The 21,144-nt window shown below is 46.6% G+C and overlaps 1 protein-coding gene across 1 annotated transcript in view; it reads right to left on the bottom strand.

Annotated features, from left to right (window-relative positions):
• Positions 1-9,108, bottom strand: part of mlnl (motilin-like) — a 36,954-nt gene extending 27,846 nt beyond the window's left edge. The window contains exon 1 of the mRNA XM_086011381.1: positions 5,934-9,108. The gene's annotated coding sequence lies outside the window, so the exon portion shown is untranslated. The remainder of the gene's footprint in view (positions 1-5,933) is intronic.
• Positions 9,109-21,144: the final 12,036 nt, after the last annotated feature.

Genomic DNA, 21,144 nt, shown 5'->3' with positions numbered 1-21,144 from the left:
GTTTCGGATAAAGGAGAATTTTGGATTTCGGAAGGTGGGTCGGCGGGGGTCCGCGGGGGGGGGTCGGCGGGGGTCCGCGGGGGGTCGGCGGGGGGGTCGTGCGCACGACTTACGCTGACGCTCAGTGTAAGTCAGTCGGGGTCGGCGGGGGTCGGGGCCGGCGGTTGTCGGGGCCAGCGGGGGGGTCGGCGGTTGTCGGGGTCAGCGGTTGTCGGGGCCGGCGGGGGGGATCGGCGGTTGTCGGGGCCGGCGGGGTCCGCGGGGGGGTCGGCGGGGGGGGATCGGCGGTTGTCGGGGCTGGCGGGGTCGGCGGTTGTCGGGGCCGGCGGGGGGGGGGGGTCGGCGGTTGTCGGGGCCGGCGGGGTCCGCGGGGGGGTCGGCGGTTGTCGGGGTCAGCGGTTGTCGGGGCCGGCGGGGTCTGCGGGGGGGGTCCGCGGGGGGTCGTGCGCACGACTTACCCTTTATCCAAACTTCCGAAACCGGAACCCTCTAAAAACCGAAGGTTTTTTCGTTCGTACGCACGACTTACGCTGAACGAAAAAACCTTCGGTTTTTAAGAGGGTTTCGGTTTTCGGAAGTCCGGATAAAGGGTAGTCTACCTGTACTTGTCTCTCTGACGGAACAAGGTGTTGGTTATGACAAGGCCATGTTCTGAGCATTTTGACAGGAGGAGGGTACCGTTGGAGTCATAGGATCATGTACCTCACAGAAAGGCATTACAATCCTATGTAACTTCTTCACTGAAGATTTCAGTGTCACAAGGCTCACAGAACCATAGCATTAGGCTGTTTAATGGTTATTCACAGTATGTTAAAATAAATGTTGGATGAACCTACTTGCACATATGTATGGACAAAGTAGGCAGAAAATTGAAATAAAATGTGGCTTAGTAGATACTTTAAAAAATTCGACAAAGGTCTAACTTAAAGTTAAATAGACAAAAATCTAACTTAAAGAAAGAAAAAAAGATACTTGATAAAACCTAAAGAAGAAAAGATAAGCAAAAAAAATCTGTAATTTTTATTTTAACTTAAGCTTGGAATAGCTTTTCATTATCCTTCATTCATGATGTGTGCAAATCCAGACAAATACATGGCATCAGAGGGATTAGAAAAGATTCAAGCAAGTCTTTTCAAGATGCTTAAGAACAGCCTGTTAAAATGTATTTATTTCAGGAACCAATTTCTTAAATCAGCAGAAGAAGAACTCAGTTAAAGGTGCTGTTAATTGTATTAGTATCTCATTGGTTATTGCTTTACATAAGCAGACCAAATCTATATCTGTAATAAAGGGGGGAATTTTCTGGGGATTCAGCGGGTCAGGTGGGAAAAAAAATTTTGACAGTGGATCAGGACCCCGCCACCACGTGCCTTTCCTAGATGTCGGGTCTATCAGCGGTGAACAGACCCGACGTGCAGTGGCGGGGGAGGCAATTCAAGTGATTATGACCTTGTTAACAGCCCATTACGAAGTATTTTGAGTTTACCGTTACATTTTACGAGGTCGCCCATGGGGTCCATGCTGCTTGGGGATCACGTCAAGTAAGCAGGTCGGGGGTTGTATGACCATGGGACCATCTCATTACTTGACAGCTGCAGATGTGCTATAAAAGCTTCCATCTCACATTTGTTCCCTTTCCAAGTTCAGAAGTTGTTGCTTACTGCATTTTGAAGACAGATTGAGCTTTATGCAGGTTGCAAGTGTTTGGAGTAAACTCTCTATCCAGTGTCACCTCATTGGAACAACCTCTCTCACCATTGACAGATTGCTTCTGTCCTCTCTATTTCACCTGCCATCTATTACATCAGCATCGGTGCCCTTGAAACTATCTCACCTTGGTCCTCAAAATCCCACCACGATCAGCCCCAACACCAGCAGCACCAGGCACACCAGCAGCACCAACAACAACAACAACCTTCTCTGCAATCAACTGATGCTGCACAGGTCATAGGGCATCAGCACCCAACCACATTGCTGCCCAGGAGGCCAGTATGGCCTCACCGTGGCCAGATTTACTTCACTTGATGCTGTACACCCTGGCTGCCACATGATGCACCAGGTTGGCACACCCCACACCAAAACCATAAAGCATCCCTACAATGCTCAAACCATTCCTTTCACACTCATGACCATTGCGGGGGGTACCGTTATGTTTCATCATTCACTGCAACTCACTGAGCCACTTCCAAAAGTGCACACAAATTTGTCCAAGAATGCAAAGTGTTGAAAATAAAGGTTTCAATGTTTGACAGCACATTAACAGAAACTTTACATGAACATTGGCTAAAACACACAAGTGCTTACCCTTGTGTGCTGTTAGTTGGTATGATTGGACTAGGATGAGGATGAGTGTGAGGGGTGGCTAGTAAAATGGGGAAGTGATCATGTAGATAGAGAGGGATGGGTGGAGGTGCAAGGTAAGTTGGTGTGAGTAAGGATGTGCTGAAGGGATAATTACTAGTCCTAGCTCTACCTCGGATCAGGCGTATTCCCCAGATGTTCACCTTCAACTAAAGTTAGAGATAGCTGAATCCTATATGACACTTAATTGGGTCTAAAGTTCCAGGCTATCTCTCCCTAAAGGAAAGGAACAACTTGAAGATGTTGCCGTCCTCCAGATAGCACTTTTAATAAGTTTAACTAGACTGTAACCTTCCGGATATTATGAGGGTCTGGAAAACGCCCCCAGAATTCTGCAACTCCTCACCAAAGAGTGTACAGAGATTGAATTTGCGGGTTTGATACAGACGTACTCAGTGAGACAATCCTAAAAATATATAGATTTATTAAAGAAACGACATGTAGTTAACAGCTGGTGATTCAGTCGCCAAATTAACAGTTCAAAAAACAAATAGCTTACAATTCTTATTCTCAGAGATCCTTATTCTCAAATCTTAACTTTGTTACATTTTTACATTTCTACTTTTTATTCTTAATCCAGGATATCCACCAAAATCAAATACCTTGATTACCTGAGACTCAAAGAGTTGTAGGCTTACAGAGTGGTTCTCTGAAGCTGAGAATCGCTTGCCCCTTCCAGCGACTTCTGTTTTCCTATTTGAAATTTCTATATTTTATACCTTTTTTCAGTGGTATATCCTTTGAAGTTTTCTGCTGATGTAAGTTAATTATCTCTAGTCATCTTTCTGTTGACTTCTTTCTATTCTTACTGTCAATTCAGCTGTTAGCTTGCAGAATTCTGTCTGCTGTGTAGGTGTTCAAAACTTATCATAAAAACAATGTGACTGTAGCTTTTTATTTGATGCCATTTTTACGAAGGTCTTCTATTCAATTCTTAAATCACCTTAGCTGGTTGTAAGTTTACTTTGAGTCTCCTATGTGTTCCAAGTTCAATACAATAACCATGTGATTGCTTGGTGCATCGATTGATGTCATATCTAAAAAGTCTTCTGTTTCTATCTTTCACATGTAAATTAAAAACATTTCAACCGAGTACTTGATTGTCTTCCTAGCTACCTCAATTGGTTGTATTACAGACTTATGTCTCTTGTCTTTCATTTGATGTCATATTTATGAAGGCATATGGTTCTTTAATGTTCTATATTTCTGTTCGAAGTGTTAGTTTATGACACCTTAACATTATACCATTGTGCTCTTTCATGTGCCTGTTTACAAAGTGTTTCTTTAAAACAATGTAACTGGGTAATAGTATTGTGTTCTTCCCAAAGCTCAGACTTTCTGGAAGCTCCAATGGTTTGCTTCAATAGGGCCATTGTTTCAGTGTCAACAACCAATTTTTATCTCAAAAGCTTGTATGGTGCTTACAGCTTTGTGTTAACAACTCATCTTATCTCGAAAGCCTGTATTCTGTTTACAGCTTGTGTCGTTGAGGCTTTTAGATTTTTAAACCCAGTTATTCATGTTTTAATAAAGTCAAAATTCCGATCATAGGATAGTGTATCTCTTGGAATATGGCTATTCCTTTACAGTGCAAGAGTAGGGTAGGGAAGGCAGAGTGATGGGGATGTGATGAGTGGCACAGCAGGATGAGGTTCAGTGTGGCTTTGCAGTAACATTTTGTGATCTACTGAGATCATTGAAAGGTTTGCGCCACTGCACCCAAGTCATCCTGATGATATTCCCTGCTTGTGCCCTCCTCTGCAATGTGCAACCAGACTGTGTTGGTCTCCTGGGGCGATCTCTTCCGCCCATTGGAAGGGAAGAGGACCACCCTGTGTGCTGTGACTCCCTCCATAAGCATATGGAGGGAGCCATGGGAGAGCCTGGGTGCAGCTGTGCACCTTTGTGCAATGCTTGTCAGTGTTTGCAGCACCTCAATGCTGCAGAACACTGACAGCACAATTGTTAAACTAAATTTGCGCATGGTCCCTTTAAGGAAACCGGCTGATGATGCGTTGACGGCATCGGACCCGCTTCGTTCAATTGGCTGGGAAGTGCGCTGGGTGGACTTAACAAGCCCTATCAGGAGAAAGTCATTTTGGACAGCAGGATGGAGACCGCAGCGAGGCCGGGAGCCGCTGCTACCAACATCGCCCACCATAGACCCGCCGAGGTTGGTAAAATCCAGCCCAAACATTTTAAAGGGGCAATACCTAGTTTACCTGGAGTGTTTCACACTGTGCATTCATATATATTGGCTAATGGAGGTGTTTATTTCAGGAATTATTAAAAGTTTAGTTACATTTTAAATTTTATGATGTTTCTTCATGAGAACTGCCAATGGGATAAATTATGAATGCCAAATATTTGGTAACAATTTCAAAATATATGCATAACCCACAGGCCAATGCATGAATAATATCCTTTAGATTAACAGTGACTTGGTCTGTGCAATATAGCTGAAACCACTACACAGTCTCTAAATCATTTTTTAAATTTTATTTTTTCATGCAGATCTGAAAGCATCTTGAACTAATATGGTGTTCTACAAATAATTCTCAGCGCCCTCCCCTTCCCCACCCAGTACAAATCCTAACCCCAAAAAAGACTCTGAATATTGACCCAAATCTGACCACTTCATTTGGCAGAACAACGTTCTTCTACTTGGGAACAAATGGAACTGAGATGGTTACCTAATCACTCTCCAGGTGGAACAAAATAGACAAAGGTTAAACATTCACTTAAAAGTACTTTTGCAACAAATTAGAATACATTTATCTTCCACAAGGGATATCTGTATGCAAGAGTAAAGTTGAGTGACTTGATCACCAATTTCCTTTCGTTCCATATGGTTGGAACCAGCTCTTTTTCTTGAAGGCCTGAGGGTGAATTTTAACGTGAAGTGGGTTTCAGGCAGTTAACCACTCAGATGTGTTAATTTGAGGGCCACCAATGGCAGTAGGAGCCCTTCGGCCTCACCTAAATGTCAGCGATCCACTTCCCGCCATTCCGGGCAGGAAGTGGGCACAGAGGAATGCAGGCTGTCAAAGATTGGGCGGCCAAACTGGCTTGCAGGTAAGTTGGGGAGAGGGGGTTTTGGGAGCGTCTCGGATGGGGGCAGAATTCTGGGGTAGTGATGGCAGCCACTTTACTTGTGCAAGCCTGCTCCTCCTGGTCCCACAAAGGAAAGGCTTCCACTTACCATCTGCGCCTCTTCTTTCTTCCTGGCAGCTTCCGGCCTCGTTTTACCTGGTGAGAAAGCCATGTTAAAATGCAGTTGGGGTCCGATTGACGTAATAGACCCCAATTTGTGAAGATTCATGAGGCCCCTGCCTGCCTTAGGTGGGTGCCTCAGCCGCCTACAGAACCAGGCAGGTAATCGGGCAACTTCCGAGTAAATTTCCAGTTTCCGTCAGGCGGGTAGGGCTAAAATCCACCTCCTAGATTTTTAAAAGATTGGATTGTGAGATGTGAGCTTTGTAGATCTTTCCTTCAGAAGATTAAGTGGGTTGAGAAGAATCTCTGCTATAACAGATTGTAGAGGACCTGTGGAAGGAATGGGCTCGACATACCAAATCCTCTGTTTCTATTCCTTTGTTGTACGTGTACTGTATTACGCTCCCAATGGATGATCAAGATTAGGAATTTGAGATAAGGATCTGTCGGTATAAATCCATGACCTGCCACTTCTAGCACAGAGGGGGGAATTTTAACCTGGAGGAGTGCATGGGTTTGGGTGCGGGTGGGGGGCTAAAAGTGGCAAAAATGAGAGCGCTTTGGGAAGCCGGCTCCAACCCGCTGGCTTCTGCGTTTAACTCGAACACTTTCGGCTGCTTGCGCGCAACCCCCTTGGGGGAGACGCATTGCATATTTACATATGCTAAACAATCAATTGGAGCAATATTTCAACACAATTTTGAATTTAATGGCACATCCACGGGTTTCCCGGGCTTCCTGAAACTCGCCAGTGGAAGCAAGGCGAAAACACAGCAGCAATTGAGGGGGCTGATTAAAACTCAAGGAAGTGCTGCAATAAATATTGAGTACTCACAGCTGCTTCCTTACCTACAAGTGGGAAAGGGTTTGTTCACAGTACTTTTGCTGAAAGTTTGCTTTCTACACTTTGGAAGTTTTTTGAATCACATCAGGATGGGTGGCGCCTTAGATTGGACCTCGGACAAGGAGCAATATGACCAGCAGCAGCAGCACGCTGTTGACAGATCTGTAGCTGGACAGCAGAGAGGGGGAGCAGCAGAGGTGGGGAGCAGCTCGCAGGTGGTACTACTGGTGATACAGGCAGAGGCTGAGTTTCCTTGACATGTCTCAGGAGGCTCAGGTTGTCGCGTCAGGTGGTGGCAGACATCTGCAGCCTCCTAGAAAAAGATCTGCTCCCTGCTGGGCCTGGTGGTCATGCGTTAACAGTAGCTGTCAAAGTGACCACCACCCTCGACTTATTTGCCTCCGGATTCTTCCAAGGCTCTGCCAGAGACAAATCCAGGATCTCTCAGTCAGCAACCCACAAATGCTTAAGACAGGTGATCAATGGGTTGTTTGGCAGGACCAGCAATTAAGTCAATTTTGTCTGCGATGGCGCCAGTCAGAATGAGTGGGCACTCGGATGTGTGTCTCTGGCTGGCTTCGCACAGGTTCAGGGCATCATCGGCTGCACACACGGCAATCCGGGCATCCCAGATCAACCAGGCATGTTTCCACTCCATCAATGTGCAGCTGGTGTGCAACCACAATGAGATATTTATGCAGGTGTATGCAAGATTCCTGGGGAGCTGCCATGATTCTTTCGTCCTGCGGCAGTCTAAGCTCCCTGTCGTCTTTGGATCTGCAAGCACAAGATGGGAACGTGGTGTAAAAGATTAAAATTTATGTGCTTCTACTAAAGAACAGAAACTCAATACAGGAAACTTTGGTTTATCCGAGGTTCTATGTCCGGAAACCTTGATCTACCGGCAGAAATCAGGAGCCGTTTTGTTAGGTTTTTTTTCTTCTCGTGGCTTTTTTTTCCCCAACAGTCAGGCTCTGCAAAGTCTCTCTGAAGCTGTTGCTAAACTACAGAGACGCTTCTAAGGTACGGCCGACTGTTTAGAAGCTGTTGCTAAGCAACAGTGTTTGTTGCCAGATACGGAGCTGCAAATCTCCGTATGCTTCAACATTAACGCTGGTATGTCCGGCAGTTTTGATAGATCGGCAACAGCTCGGTCCCGTTGGTGCCGGATATAACAAAGTTTCCTGTAACATTTTCTCATACACCCATGTGCATACCCTTGTGCAACTACAAAGCTTTACTCTTCCTTTTCTTACCGCTACTACATGGTGCAACCCCTGTGGCTTCAGCAGAGGTAGAGTCAGGCTGCTCAGATCCCTGCTCTGACTGCTGAGATGATCTTGACTGACACCCTCTGGGTTTTGGAGCCCATGAGGGCCCCGCCAAAGACTGCTCCACCTGTACCTGTGCAGGGGCAGACTCGGCCATCAGGACACAAGCAGCATGTCGGGTACTGACTGGGGGTGGGGGGAAATGGGTCAGAAGTGGAAACGCTTTGAGTGGAGTCCCCACTTCCATGTCCCCTTTCGCCATCATCCTTCACACGGGCCAGCTGCACTTCACTTCTCCCATTCTGCTAGAGAACACTTTGGTGCAGATCATTGCGGACATGTAAGGCCAAGGCTAAGGTAGCTGTCATCCTATTGAAGGCGGCAGACATGTTGGCATCCAGACTGTGCACGGCTGGGTCAAGGCATGCATGGACTCATTTGATTGCCACGTTTGATGTTCCACGGAGCTGGTCACTCTATAGATGCAAGAAGACATCATCGCAAGGCCCTGCGACATCATTCCATTCATGCTTGAGCCAGACCCTTCCATTCTCTCGGCAACTGTGGTCAATGTGCTTGGAAGGCCCGTCAGTACATCGCACATTCTCTGCTGCTCCTCACTGATTATCCTTTTCATCGACGGCTCCCGGGGTACGGTATCTGTGTCCAGCTGAGCAGAGCTTGAAGAGGGCTGCACCCTCCGACGCAGACTCGTCACATCTATCCCTGCCATCACGCTCTGCTCTTGCTCACTTGTGAAGTGTGAGTCACCAAGTAAAAACCCAACTCTCTGTCTAACTGACCCCACCGAAGTGCGAGTATCTGAGCTGATGCATGGTAAGCATGAGTCCTGTAACGGTGCACCCTGTAAGAAATCATGAATTGGAAGAAATAACTTGAGACAAAACAGTCTCTTCAGACTGGTATTCGAATAACTGAATAGATGCTTAGAATTTGCTTATGTTCTTGGTTCCCTGCGGATGTTCTAACATTCTGCACCATGGCGGTGACCTTGTTTCCAGACTAGCTGTCTGCTGTTTGTGTGCTAGAAAGGTTGTTGACTGGACCTTTGATAATCTACCCTAGGCCCACCCCTAAAAAGAGAGTAAGAGGGATATCAAAAGAGCTTTTAGCACAAACGGTGAATGGAAGGGAAGAGCTGTTCGCGCACGGCGGCCGTCTGTCCGATCGGGGCTGATACCAACTGCTTGTCACGGTCGTATGTCTACTATGTCTATCTTGATTGTGTGTTGTACTTAACTTAAACTGCCGCTTTAAGCCTTACAACTCCTAAGGCCCTTTGGGTAATCTGTGTGTGACCTATGATCCAAATCTTACAACCCTCAGAAGGAATCGGCTCCTTTGAGGTATCGTCGTCCGTGAGGTCCAGTGACTCCTGCTGTACACATGAAGGCCCTGGCGGAGATAAAAGACATGAATTAGTACTGGCAAGATAAGAATGTTGCAACTTATCATTATGAAGAGGATCAGATTTCAGTTGCTGTTGAGATCAAGTCAACATGACTGAGTGTTGTATAACATGTGGGTCGCTGATAATTAATTGTGTCACCAGGTAGCTGGGAGATCCCCATCTCCCAATCTCCAATGACCAGGGACGCCGAAACGCCACTGATCTCCAGAACTTCCTCCTCTGCAGTTGTCAGTTGTGAGATCTGTGGAGGGTCACCTCCAGTTCTCTCCCTCTCCCTTGTGTTCTGTCCCCTCTTCTCCTGCAACAGGAGAAATGACAGTCCTATGAATGACAGTAATGTCATGTGTTTACCCGATGGATGGAGTGCATTTGGTAAGGGTGACTATCTGGGAGAAGCATGAAAATGCATAAGGATGACGGTGAGCGGCAGTGGTGGATGGATAGCTGGGGATGTGAGGAAGTGCACAGAAAGAGAATGATGGGTGCGCTTACAAGGTAAGTGGATGTGAGGAGTGATGTGATGGTGTAGGCTTGACAAGACAGAGTAAGGGGGTGAGGTGATGCGCACAGAAGGATGTGCAACTGTACTCACCTTTCCTGACCTGGTTAGGTCATTAAGCGTTTCCTGCACAGAATCCATGGGAGTGGCACAATGCTCCTGCTACTGACCACCTGGGCCACCTCCAGTCACGCCTTCTTTGTGTCAGCAGCAGGTTTCTTCCTCTCGTTGCTGGGGGAGAAAATCACTCTCCGGCTTCTCACTGCCCCCAGCAGTACATCAAGCAAGGCATCATTAAAGTGGGCCACAGCCTTTGAAAGCCCTGAGTCCACTGTGAAATTGCTACCTCTGTGCCAAATATCCCAACTCCTCCAAATGCCATCTTTGGATTGGCCCTTTAAATACTAGAGTTGCGAGCGCGTCATGTGGGTCCTCATCACGCCCGTTGCCGCGCAATCGCTGCCAAACCCAGAAGTAAAATGATAATGAGCAGGCTGTTTTAAAATGCCACAGACGTGCTGAACTTCCGGGTTTCCCAAGTGACATTGGACACGCCACCCCACCCATTTCCCATCACCACCCGTTCCCAACGCACCTCTGAGTTAATATCGGGGCCAGAGAGTCCATGGACAATATGTCAATTGACTGACATCCGGTTGTAGTGTATGTAACCGTCTACCTTTAAGAGGCTATTGTATGTAACCGTTCACCTTTAAAAGAACTATTTTAGGTGTGGCACTACTTGTTTGGCTTCTGTATACGGTAATACCGACGGTGACCACACCGGTATATAAGTGCTGTGGCATGATTTATAGGGCAGATTCGCCCTGACCTTCGAATAGTAAAGTCCTGTTGTATGTTACTCCTGAAGTCTGTGTCGTAATTAACTGCACAACCCACAGACTTTACAGTGGCGACGAGTCCGATCGTACCCTGCGGCAACAATATTTTCAAAGCAACGAAAGAGCGTCGAAAAGAGGCAACTGCCCTCGTCATTCGGCTGGGAGAAAACTCAAGGCTGCAGCAATAGAAAGGAGGAAGACTTTAGCGACAAAAACTTCCATCAGCAACAGGCACTGACTGTCCCTTCTGCCACGGTGACTGTGAGTAAGGGAAAGTGAAAAGAATAGCCGGAGGATAAGGGCTGGGCACTCGACCACGGTCGAGGGGGGAAAAGGAGCCGGACAAAAAGTCGGGTCCAACGGCGTCGTGAGAGGCCGCGACCGGCGGGAAAAGCCGGGCGGTGACCAAAGCCACGAAGCGCTGCGACTGGGAGCGTAGGCGCGGGAAGAGAGAAACTCAGCCGCAGCCGGGGAGAGAAGCACCGGACTGCGAGAGGGCTGGGAGGCGCGATTGGGGTCCGAGCGAGCGGGAGAGGCAGAGCCGACCAAGAGAGACTGCGCGAGAGCCAGTCCAGCGGCTGAACTGTCCTCCGTCAACGGGGTGTAACCAGCGCCGGTAGAGCCGAGCGAGCGGGAGAGAGGCAGAGCCGAGCAAGGGGAACTGTGCGAGAGCCAGTCCAGTGGCTGAACTGTCCTCCGTCAACGGGGTGTACCCAGCGCCGGTAGAGCCGAGCGAGCAGGAGAGAGGCAGAGCCGAGCAAGGGGAACTGTGCGAGAGCCAGTCCAGCGGCTGAACTGTCCTCCGTCAACGGGGTGTACCCAGCGCCGGTAGAGCCGAGCGAGCGGGAGAGAGACAGAGCCGAGCAAGGGGAACTGTGCGAGAGCCAGCCCAGCGGCTGAACCTGTTCGCTGTCAACGGGGTACCCAGAGCCGGTCGCCCTGCCATAAAATTTAAAAAAAAAAGGGAAAGCCTTGAAGCCGACGTGCAGGCTGTGAACCTGAAAGCCAGCGGCCGTCGCCCGTGGGGAAAGTGTACCTCTCCCGTCAGGGAAGAAACGCGGGAAGCCGCCATTAGGCGGGGAAGAAGACCGAAGCGGGAAACCGCCATTGAAGTGGGCGGGGAGAGAAGATAAGAGCGGGAAACCGCCATCTTAGGAAAAAAAAAAGAAATAATAATTTAAAGAAATACTTGTGTTGTTCCCAAAGAGAGGAAGATGCCTAAGCGTGGTAACATCAACGATTTTAATTCCGAGGTAGAAGACTGGGCCACGTACGTGGAACGCATTGAGATCTATTGTGAGGCCAATAAAATAGAAGAAGATGACAAAGCTATAACCTTGCTGAACTCGATGGGCGCAAAGACATACGGGCTCTTGAAGCATCTACTAGCACCAGCTAAACCGGCGGATCAGACTTTCGATGATATTGTGGCTGTCCTGAAGGACCACTTGAACCCTACACCGTTGATGTTGGCTGAACGATTCAAATTCTATGCGAGAACGCAACGGAAAGACGAAAGCAACGCGGAATACTTGGTTGAACTGCGGAGACTAGCGAAATACTGCCAGTTTGAAGGGAATCTGACAGAGGCATTGCGAGACAAGTTCGTATGCGGATTGTCCAAGGAAGGGACGCAAAAGCGATTACTCGAAGAGAACGACCTTACACTTGACAGGGCTGTCCTTATAGCAGCATCGCACGAAGCCGCAGCGAAAGGAACTGCGGAAATGCAGCTAAAGGCAGCGGCACTCGGTGTGGACCAAATTACCTCGAGTATAACAAAATGCTATCGCTGTGGGAAGACAATACACGATCAGAACCAATGCTGGTTTAAGAACCAGGAATGTAGGAAATGTGGCAAACTGGGTCACATCGCTAAGGTATGCCGGTCAGGGAAGAAGACCAACAACCAACGGAAGCCATCACAGGAAAAGTACAACAAGGTACACAAGGTGGCTGAGAAGAGTTCAGACGAACAGAATTCAGACTCAGACCCAAACGGCCAGGAGCTGGGTAGTCTGAGAATTCATAATGTGAGTAAGGAAGCTGACCTACAAACTATCTGGGTCATGCTAAAAATAGCTGGAATCCAAGTGAAAATGGAGTTGGACACTGGATCAGCTGTATCAGTCATAAATCGAAGGGATTACCACCGGCTCTTCTCACATATACCCTTAAGAGATACCAAGTTCGTATTGCAGACATACACGGGGCATAAAGTATACCCCATGGGAAAGATAAGAGTCAAGGTGAGAGATAGGGGTAAAGAACACCCAAGAATGAACTTATACGTACTACCTGAGGGAGGACCACCACTTCTAGGACGGGAGTGGATCAAGAAAATAGACATGGAATGGCACTACCTACAAGCAATGACGAGTGAGGACTCGGTGCAGACAAGCAGCTCAGACTCTGAGTCGGAAGACGATAAGTCCAGCCCAAGTATGAAAAACAAGGTTAACATGAACTCACTGACTAAGGTTGGAAAAACGATGGCGTGTATAAAGACAGAGAATTTTGAGTCTGTTCAAGTTACAGACATATGCATTACGGAGGAACACCGGGCTCGAACTCAACGTTATCTCAAAGTACGACAACAATTAGAACAATTGAGTTACCGTCTCGTACAAGAGATGAAAACAATGAAAAAGTTCTATGACACCGAATGGGAGAGTCTGGAAAGACAACAGAACCTGCTGGCTCAAGCAGAGAGCGACCATAGAGCCATCGTGACCAATTACCGATCACATCTCCCTTATGATGTTCAGGCGTTAGAATATTTGCATGATCTAGAGATACAGCATAAAGGCAACCCACGCTACACTGAGGATTTTGTTCTGCAATTGGAGACGGAGCTAGTGCAGGCAAGGTTAAGAGAAGCTGAATCGCAGTGTGCACTTAAAGAGATGCAGAAAAAAATCTTGGGCATAGAAAAGAGAAACGCTTCTTTACCTGATGAGAATAATGTGGCCATGTTGCAAGAGGAGCTTATAGGGGCGAAACTGAAAGAAGCTAAGCAAAGGATGTTGGAACTTGAAACACAGAACCAAATCAGCAGTAACCAGCTAGGGCGAACAGAGAAGGAGTGCAATGGTCTACAGGAGAAGGTGCAATATCTCTCAGCCCAGAATAAGGGACTACTCACTCAGTTAAATGAAAGTAAAGGGAAAATGGCTGAGATAGACTGCAAGAATAAAGAAGATTTGATGGCAGTGAGACTTCGAGAGGCAGATAGCATAGCAGCCTTGGCTGAACTCCAACAGAAAATTGCGAAAGAAGCAAATGAAGAGGAATCTTCAGGAAGCCAGGATTTTATTCCAGTTCTTCTCTACGACTCCTTACAAGCAGAGTGTGAGAAGTTGAAAGAACAGTATGAACAGGCCCAGGCTACAATTCTGGAGGGGGTTAACTCGGCAACCTCCGAAAAGCTAGTTTCAGTAGAAGCATATGAGCAACTAAAGGTTGAACATGAGCAAGAAGTCCAAAGGCTGCAGGAAATTCTTGATGAGCTCAAGGCCAAGACAGACTCATCGGTAGAAGTTCCATCCATAGATGAGAAATTAGAGGTGAAAGACATGGCAGAACATGAAAGGCAAGATGTCCAAGAACTCAGGAAATTATTGAAGGAAACCCAAGACAAATATGAGGCGGCAATGACCGAGGTTTAACAACTTGAAGAACAGAGTCAACTGGGAATCCTTTCAGTGGAAGAAAAGGAAACTGTAAGAAACACAGAGACTGTAAGACATGAGCTAGAGAGCATCATGGCACAAGAGCTAGATAGCATCATGACACAACTTCTCCGAGCGCTGAAAGCCAAAGTACAAGAGGAAAAGAAGGTGAAAGCATTGGAGGAAAAGGTGGATGAAATGGAGAAGACTCTGATTCACAGTATTCCCGTGGAAGAGTTAACGGTCAGCCAACTCCTTCATATGTTGAGGGACAAGACCCTGCAATGGGAACAATCTGAACACGAGCTTCAATCTTCAGAGGGAAGGAGTTCGGAGCTCTCAAAAGTTACGGATATAGCTGAGGGTGCAACACGGATTTTACTGGGATGCCAAAAGTACGCTGAATCACGTCAATGGGAACAACAGAATGTTGAAACAGATGCTCCAGTAGAAGGATTGAATAGCCCGATCAATCAATCTCCGATGGAAGGGGAAGTATTGAAGTCATTAGTGAAGGATTTGCAGGAAACCCAGGAAGAGTGGGATGAATATGAACGCATAAAGAAGTCTCTTCAGGAAAGATGTCTAGGGAGGGAACAACAGTCGGCTAACGTCCAGTTGGGTAAGGAAAAAGTAGCAGGCCCTCTCGCTAGACTAGCTCAGGATGACACCAAATATTACCATGACCTGTTGAGTGACACGGAATATTACGAGGACTTGGTCTGCCCAGCTTGTGATGAAAACTCCCAAAGTGCAGAAATCAGGATGAAGCACTTAAGGTCTAAGGAACATAGGGAGATGGTGGCGCTACAGCTGGCAGCTGATAAGGGAGCCCCGAGAGTCTCCAAGAAGCAAAAAAGGAAAAGACGAAGCCGAAGATGATAACCATCTAAATCATTATCACTTCTAAGGGGAAAGTAGGGAAAAATTACTAAGGCAGTCCAGCTGTTTGTAAAAGTCAGCACTGCTGGTTCAGCAGGACGGAAGTTCAAGCTGTTACGTCAAGGGAAAGACTATTGGATGAGTCACGCTAGCAATGTGAACCGGCTACACCACAGAGATGTTGTTCGGACCGAGTCAAGACCAGAGACTGAATCTGTGAACTGTTCCCACAGAGACTGAACCTGTGAACTGTTTTCCGCAGAGACCATATCTGTAAATTGTTTTACATGAAGTTGAATATATGTTATGTTTAATGGGGAATACGTATGTTGTAAGCTAAAAAGGGAGGATTGTAGTGTATGTAACCGTTCACCTTTAAAAGAACTATTTTAGGTGTGGCACTACTTGTTTGGCTTCTGTATACGGTAATACCGACGGTGACCACACCGGTATATAAGTGCTGTGGCATGATTTATAGGGCAGATTCACCCTGACCTTCGAATAGTAAAGTCCTGTTGTATGTTACTCCTGAAGTCTGTGTCGTAATTAACTGCACAACCCACAGACTTTACATCGGTGTCCAACATTTCACTTCATGAAAAACAGGAGAATATCTGTAATTAATGATTCACTAATAAAATTGTGTAAATACAGTATGTAGCTTTGATTCATATCGGGGTTGTAGTCCCGCCTCCATCGAGTTGTGGCCAACCCACACGATTTTCACCTGATTGACCTTGTTGAGCCCGCCCAGCGGACTCAGCAGGCCAATTAAGGGCCACCCGGCAACAGGTGATGTCACAGATTGACATTTCATCTGTCAAGAGCTTTTGACAGATGAAATATCAGCGTTTCACGGCTCTTTGAAGCTGTCAAACACTGACAATCTGTACACTAAGTTAATTCCTTTCTCTCAGGCTGATTTAGAGATCTCTCCAGAACAGAAAGCTGAATGCTGCAACTTTTGACAGCTCGCGGCCATTCTGCTTTCTGTGCTGGTGAGATGAGGGACTCCTGAGACCTGAAGGAAGGAAGGCTGTAAAGGTAAGTTAAGGTAAGTAAAACTTCTTTAAACACTTTACACACACCAAACACACTTACCTTTGCACTCATGCACCCATCACTCACCTGAACAACGGACATCTCGACCCCTCCAAGCCCTTCAGCCCGACGGCCTGCCTCCTCTAACTTGGCGTGATTTGGAGCCGTCGGGAATCCCACACTTCAGGAATAAAAATAGGGATTAGGCTAAAAACTGCCTGTTAACAGGTAGTTAATTGGCACTAATCCCCTTCCCGCCTCGGGGAGGCGGGTCCCAGCGCGGGGCGGGTACCCGCCTCCTTTGAAACTGGCATGGGGGTGGGATGGGGTCGTGCCCCCCAATTTTGAGATTTTAACCCCCCACGCCTCCAAGGCCCAATGAAAATCCTGCCCGAGGACTCTGAGCAAGAAATGAAGGAGTTTAGGGGTGAACAAAATAAAACATAGTTGAAGAAATAGGCTTTTTGGAGGCTTTTGAAAGCAAGAAAAGAAGCTGGTGCGGCGTTTGCTGACTCGCTACATGTCTACAAGAGGGAGCTGGACTGGTTCTTGGCTGGGGCAGATATTGCATCATCTAGAAGGTACGTGAATTAACACATAACATATGCATGGTCAATGTGATCTCCTGGACTGATTTTGGGGTGGGGAGAAAGTGTTTAGTCATGCTGCTCCAGCCATCATGAGCGTGGGGCAGACTTGATGGACCAGCTGGTCTTTTCCTGCCCGTCATTTTTGTATGCTTGTAATAAAATAAAGTCACTTTTGGAAGAGAATACCACAAGGCTGAGTTATCTGGGTACTGACTGAGGGATGGATGTAAGATAAATGGGCACTGAGTAGCTGAATGATTGAACTCTGAACTCTGATGGTGGAGTAGATCAAGCAGGGATAAAGTAGTAATCCAGTCAGGGAAATGGAGGCTGGGCACTGGGCTGAAGAAGATTTCTGAGATAAAGTGCAGCAAGACTGGAAGAATCTGAACATGAGGACAAAGCTTTTGTAATTGATTCACTGGGTGCAAGGAGCCAGTGCAACTTAACAAGGATGTGGCTGATTGAGTGTGCAAGACTTTGGGCTGAAGAGTTGTGGATTAGCTGAAGCTTGCGATCGGTGGATGTGGGGAGGCTGATGAGGTGACCATTTGAAAAATCAATCCTTAAAGTAATGTTGGCATGAATAAAGCAATGGGATTTAGGCTGGAGCATAATGGCGTAATAGTGATTATGTACGGGAACCCTGCCTAATTGTATCTTTTCTCTTCCTTAACTGCCAGGAATTACACTATACTGACCTGGGGAGGGGGAGGGGTGGGAAAAAGTATGGTAGCTTTAAAAAAACACAGATTAACTGGCCACTTATCTCATTGATGCTTGTGTTTACCTACATTCTAATCAGTGCACTGAAATAGTAATTCATTGTGTGAACCATTTTGAGTTATTTCAATATGATAAAGCACCACTATATAAATGAAGCATTATATATTATATTGTTTACTCTATATTCCAAATGCACTCAAAATGATTTTGAGAGAACTAATGGACAAACACTTGGTAAAGCATTATTTGTTGGACAGTCAGGATGAATACAGGAAAGGGAGGTAATGTTTAATTAACATGGTGGGCCGGAGAGTTGTGGTTGATATACTACTACCAATGTTCTCGTTAAGCTGCGTGGCTGCGCAGCAGTCTGGAGGTCCTGCACAGGCTGCTCCGCGGCATTTAAATGGTTAAACCACGCATGTGCGGAAATTTGAATGGGCCATGCAGCCCGTTAAAGAGGCAGCGCACCCAGAAAAAAAAATTAGAGGGAACATTGCCTACTACTAAATTACTGTCTGTCAGCTCAGCAGCGACGATGGGGCCGAAAGAATTCACCCACTGTTGTCAATTCTGAACTAGTCTAGCCGCTTTAGTGAGTTGCCTGATGGACTGGAAGTGGGATTTAAAGCTTAGCTCAGCATCAAACAGAATGATGTGATTGGGCACTACTAAGTTCAGCTTGAGTGAGCTGCCAGAGAGGGACATTGATGACATCGGTGTCAGAGACCCTGGTGCTGGTGAGAGCTGAACGAGATAGCTTAAGTCTTGTCAACATCAAACTGTAGGAAATTTTGGCTCCCACAGAACTTGATATTAATACAGCAACTGGCCTGTATATTTTTGATTAGCTGTTTTACTCTCTCTGGCTATTTTTGTAATGTAACTGAAACTTTCGGGGATTTGGTCACGTGCTAGAAGCAATCTAATAACATGGAATTTAGACAAAAATAATTTAAATAAATAGCTTAAGAAGATCGCTCTCTGTTGTACCAGTATAAATAGACAAAACTGCCAATGCAGTGCTAACCTGTGCTAAATATTGGGCAATTGTGTGCTCTTGACCCTTCCCTATTAGCAACTTGGTTGAAACTGTCCCTGCTCATTTCATCACCTCTACAGCTGTAGTGCCTGTAATAATAGGTTCACAGCTCTTTATTTTAATCTTTGTGAGAAAACACATCGGAACTAATAACCTTAAAGTTTCATCCTAATTTGTGATGTAGAGACAGAACTGGGTACATCTGTGGTTGAAAATATTTTCTGAATTATCTCTCTTTATATTTTATGTGATTTTTCTTGTGTCAATCTTGGCCCAGTGGTACCACTCTCACCTGTGAGTCAGAAGGTCATGGGTTCAAGCTTCACCAGAGACTTGAGTAAATAATCTAGGCCAGAATTTTGCCGACGCTCAAAGGGCGGGTTTGGAGGCGGGTCCGCTGTCAAAATAGCAAAGATTGACAGCGGGAAAGAAACCTGCTGTCAATCCACCTCCACCCGAGTCTCCCAGGTGTCGGGCCTGTCAGCGGAGAACAGACCTGACACCAAGCAGCGAGGGATACATTTGAGCTCATTAAATGGCTTGTTGAGAGCCAATTTAATGGTATTTTGAGACTTCCTTTCAATTTTACATGCTCCCCCCATGGGTTACCCGCTGCTCGGGGGAACACACCAGCTCACCCTGGCGTGAGTTGAGTCTGCTCTGACGTATCTGATAAGCTGACAGCTGCAGAAGTGGTGTAAAGGATGCCATGTTGCAGATAGTCAGTTTCAGAGCACAGAAACTGTTAGATACTGCATTTGTAATACATAGATTTCTTTAGCTTGCAAATGTTTAGAGGCAACTGTATGTCCAGTGCCACCTCATTGGAACAACCTCTCTCACCATTGACTGATCGCTTCTGTCATCTCACCTGCAGGGGCCATCTATTGCAGCAACATCTGAGCTCTTGAAAAATCAAACCTTGGTCCTCTGAATCCCTCCACGATCAGCCCCAACACCAACATCACCAGGCACACCAACATCGCCAACAACATCACCAACCTTTTCCGCCATCACCTGATGCTGCATAGGACACAGGGCATCAGCCCCTGACAACATTGCTGCCCAGGAGGCCAGCAATGGCATCACCATGGCCAGACTTACTTCACTTGACGCTGTAAACCTTGGCTGCCACATGATGTGCCAGGCTGGCACCATCCCACTCCAGCACCGTACAGAATCTCTTTAATCTCCAAGACATGCTATGCACACTCATCACTATAGCGGTTTTGGGGTGGGGGGAAGTTATGTCTCAACATTCACTGAAACTCAGTAAGACACTTCTCACGGTGCTCACAGATCTATCCAATAAGGGACAGTTTTGAAAATATAGATTTCACTGCATGACAACACATTACCAGAAACTTCACATGGACATTGGCTACACCTCTCAAGTGCCTACCCTTGTGTGTTGTTAGCTGGTATGCTTGCAGTAGAATGAGGGTGAGTGTGAAGGGTGGCTAGTGAGATGGGGAAGTGATAATGTAGATAGAGAGGGTTGGGTGGAGGTGCAAGGTAAGTTGGTGTGAGTAAGGATGTGCAGGAGAAGGGTATGGAAGGCAGAGTGATGGGGATGTGTTGAGTGGCACAGCAGGGTGAGTTTCAGTGTGGCTATGCATTAACGTTTCGTGATCCACTAAGATCATTGAAAGGTTGGTGCCACTGCAACCAGGGACCCCTGACGACATCCCTGCTTTTGCCCTCCTGTGCAATGTGCAACCAGGCTGCGTTGGTGTCCTGGGGAGGTCTCTTCCGCCCTTGGAAGGGAAGAGAACCTCCCTGCATGCTGTGTTTCCCTCCATAAGCATATGGAGGGAGTCATTGAAGAGCCTAGGTGCAAGTGTCCACCTTTGTGCAGTGCTTGTCAGTGTTTGCAGCACCTCAATGCTGTAGAACACTGACGGAACAACTGTCAAACTCAATGTGGCCGTGGTCCCTTTAAGGAAACCGACTGATGATGCGTCATCAAATGAAGTCATTAGTCCCGCTTCCTGTTAATCGGCCGATAAGCCAATCAAGGTAAAATCCCTTTGACAGAGCAGTTGCAGCTGGGAGCGGGACCGGAACCCATAAAGCAGCTCTGTCACCACCATCCCGACACCGCTGAGACAATCTTGCCCTTCAGTGCAGTACTGAGGGAGCGCTGAACTGTTGTGGGCATTGTCTTTCAGATGAGACGTTAAACCTCGGCCCCATTTGCTCTCTCAGGTGGACATGGCATTATTCAAAGAAGAGCAGGGAGTTCTCCCAATGTCCTGGACAATATTTTCATCTCTTGACCAACATCATTATAACAGATTATGTAGTCATCTATCTCATTGTTGTTTGTGGGCCCTTGCTATGTGCAAATTGGCTGCCATTTCCCAACATTACAACAGTGACTACACTTCAAAAGTACTTAATTGGCTGTGAAACACTTTGGGATCTGCTGAGATGATGAAAGGTGTTATATAAATGGAAGATCCTTCCTTGTGTATGTTAGAAGAAACAAAATAGATATAAGCATCATGCCAGTGGTATTTCTTGGCTATGCACATTTACTGAGAACCATTTCAAAAAGTGTTTCAAATTGTATTCATACTGATGAAATACTGAATATTTTAATGCAGCCTTGATTATTTGTTATTTTCCTAATCCTGGCCCACGTACATCAATGGATCTATGTCTTCTCCTGCACAAACTCCCACAACCCCATTACCCTTGTCATTGTTACACTGGAGGATAGGA

This window comes from Somniosus microcephalus, chromosome 18 (genome assembly GCF_052327205.1).
Source record: "Somniosus microcephalus isolate GS21.2 chromosome 18, FLI_Smic_1.0, whole genome shotgun sequence".
NCBI classification, from domain to species: domain Eukaryota; kingdom Metazoa; phylum Chordata; class Chondrichthyes; order Squaliformes; family Somniosidae; genus Somniosus; species Somniosus microcephalus.
The sequence above is the reverse complement of the archived record's forward strand: the minus strand, read 5'-3'. Positions and strand labels throughout refer to the sequence as shown.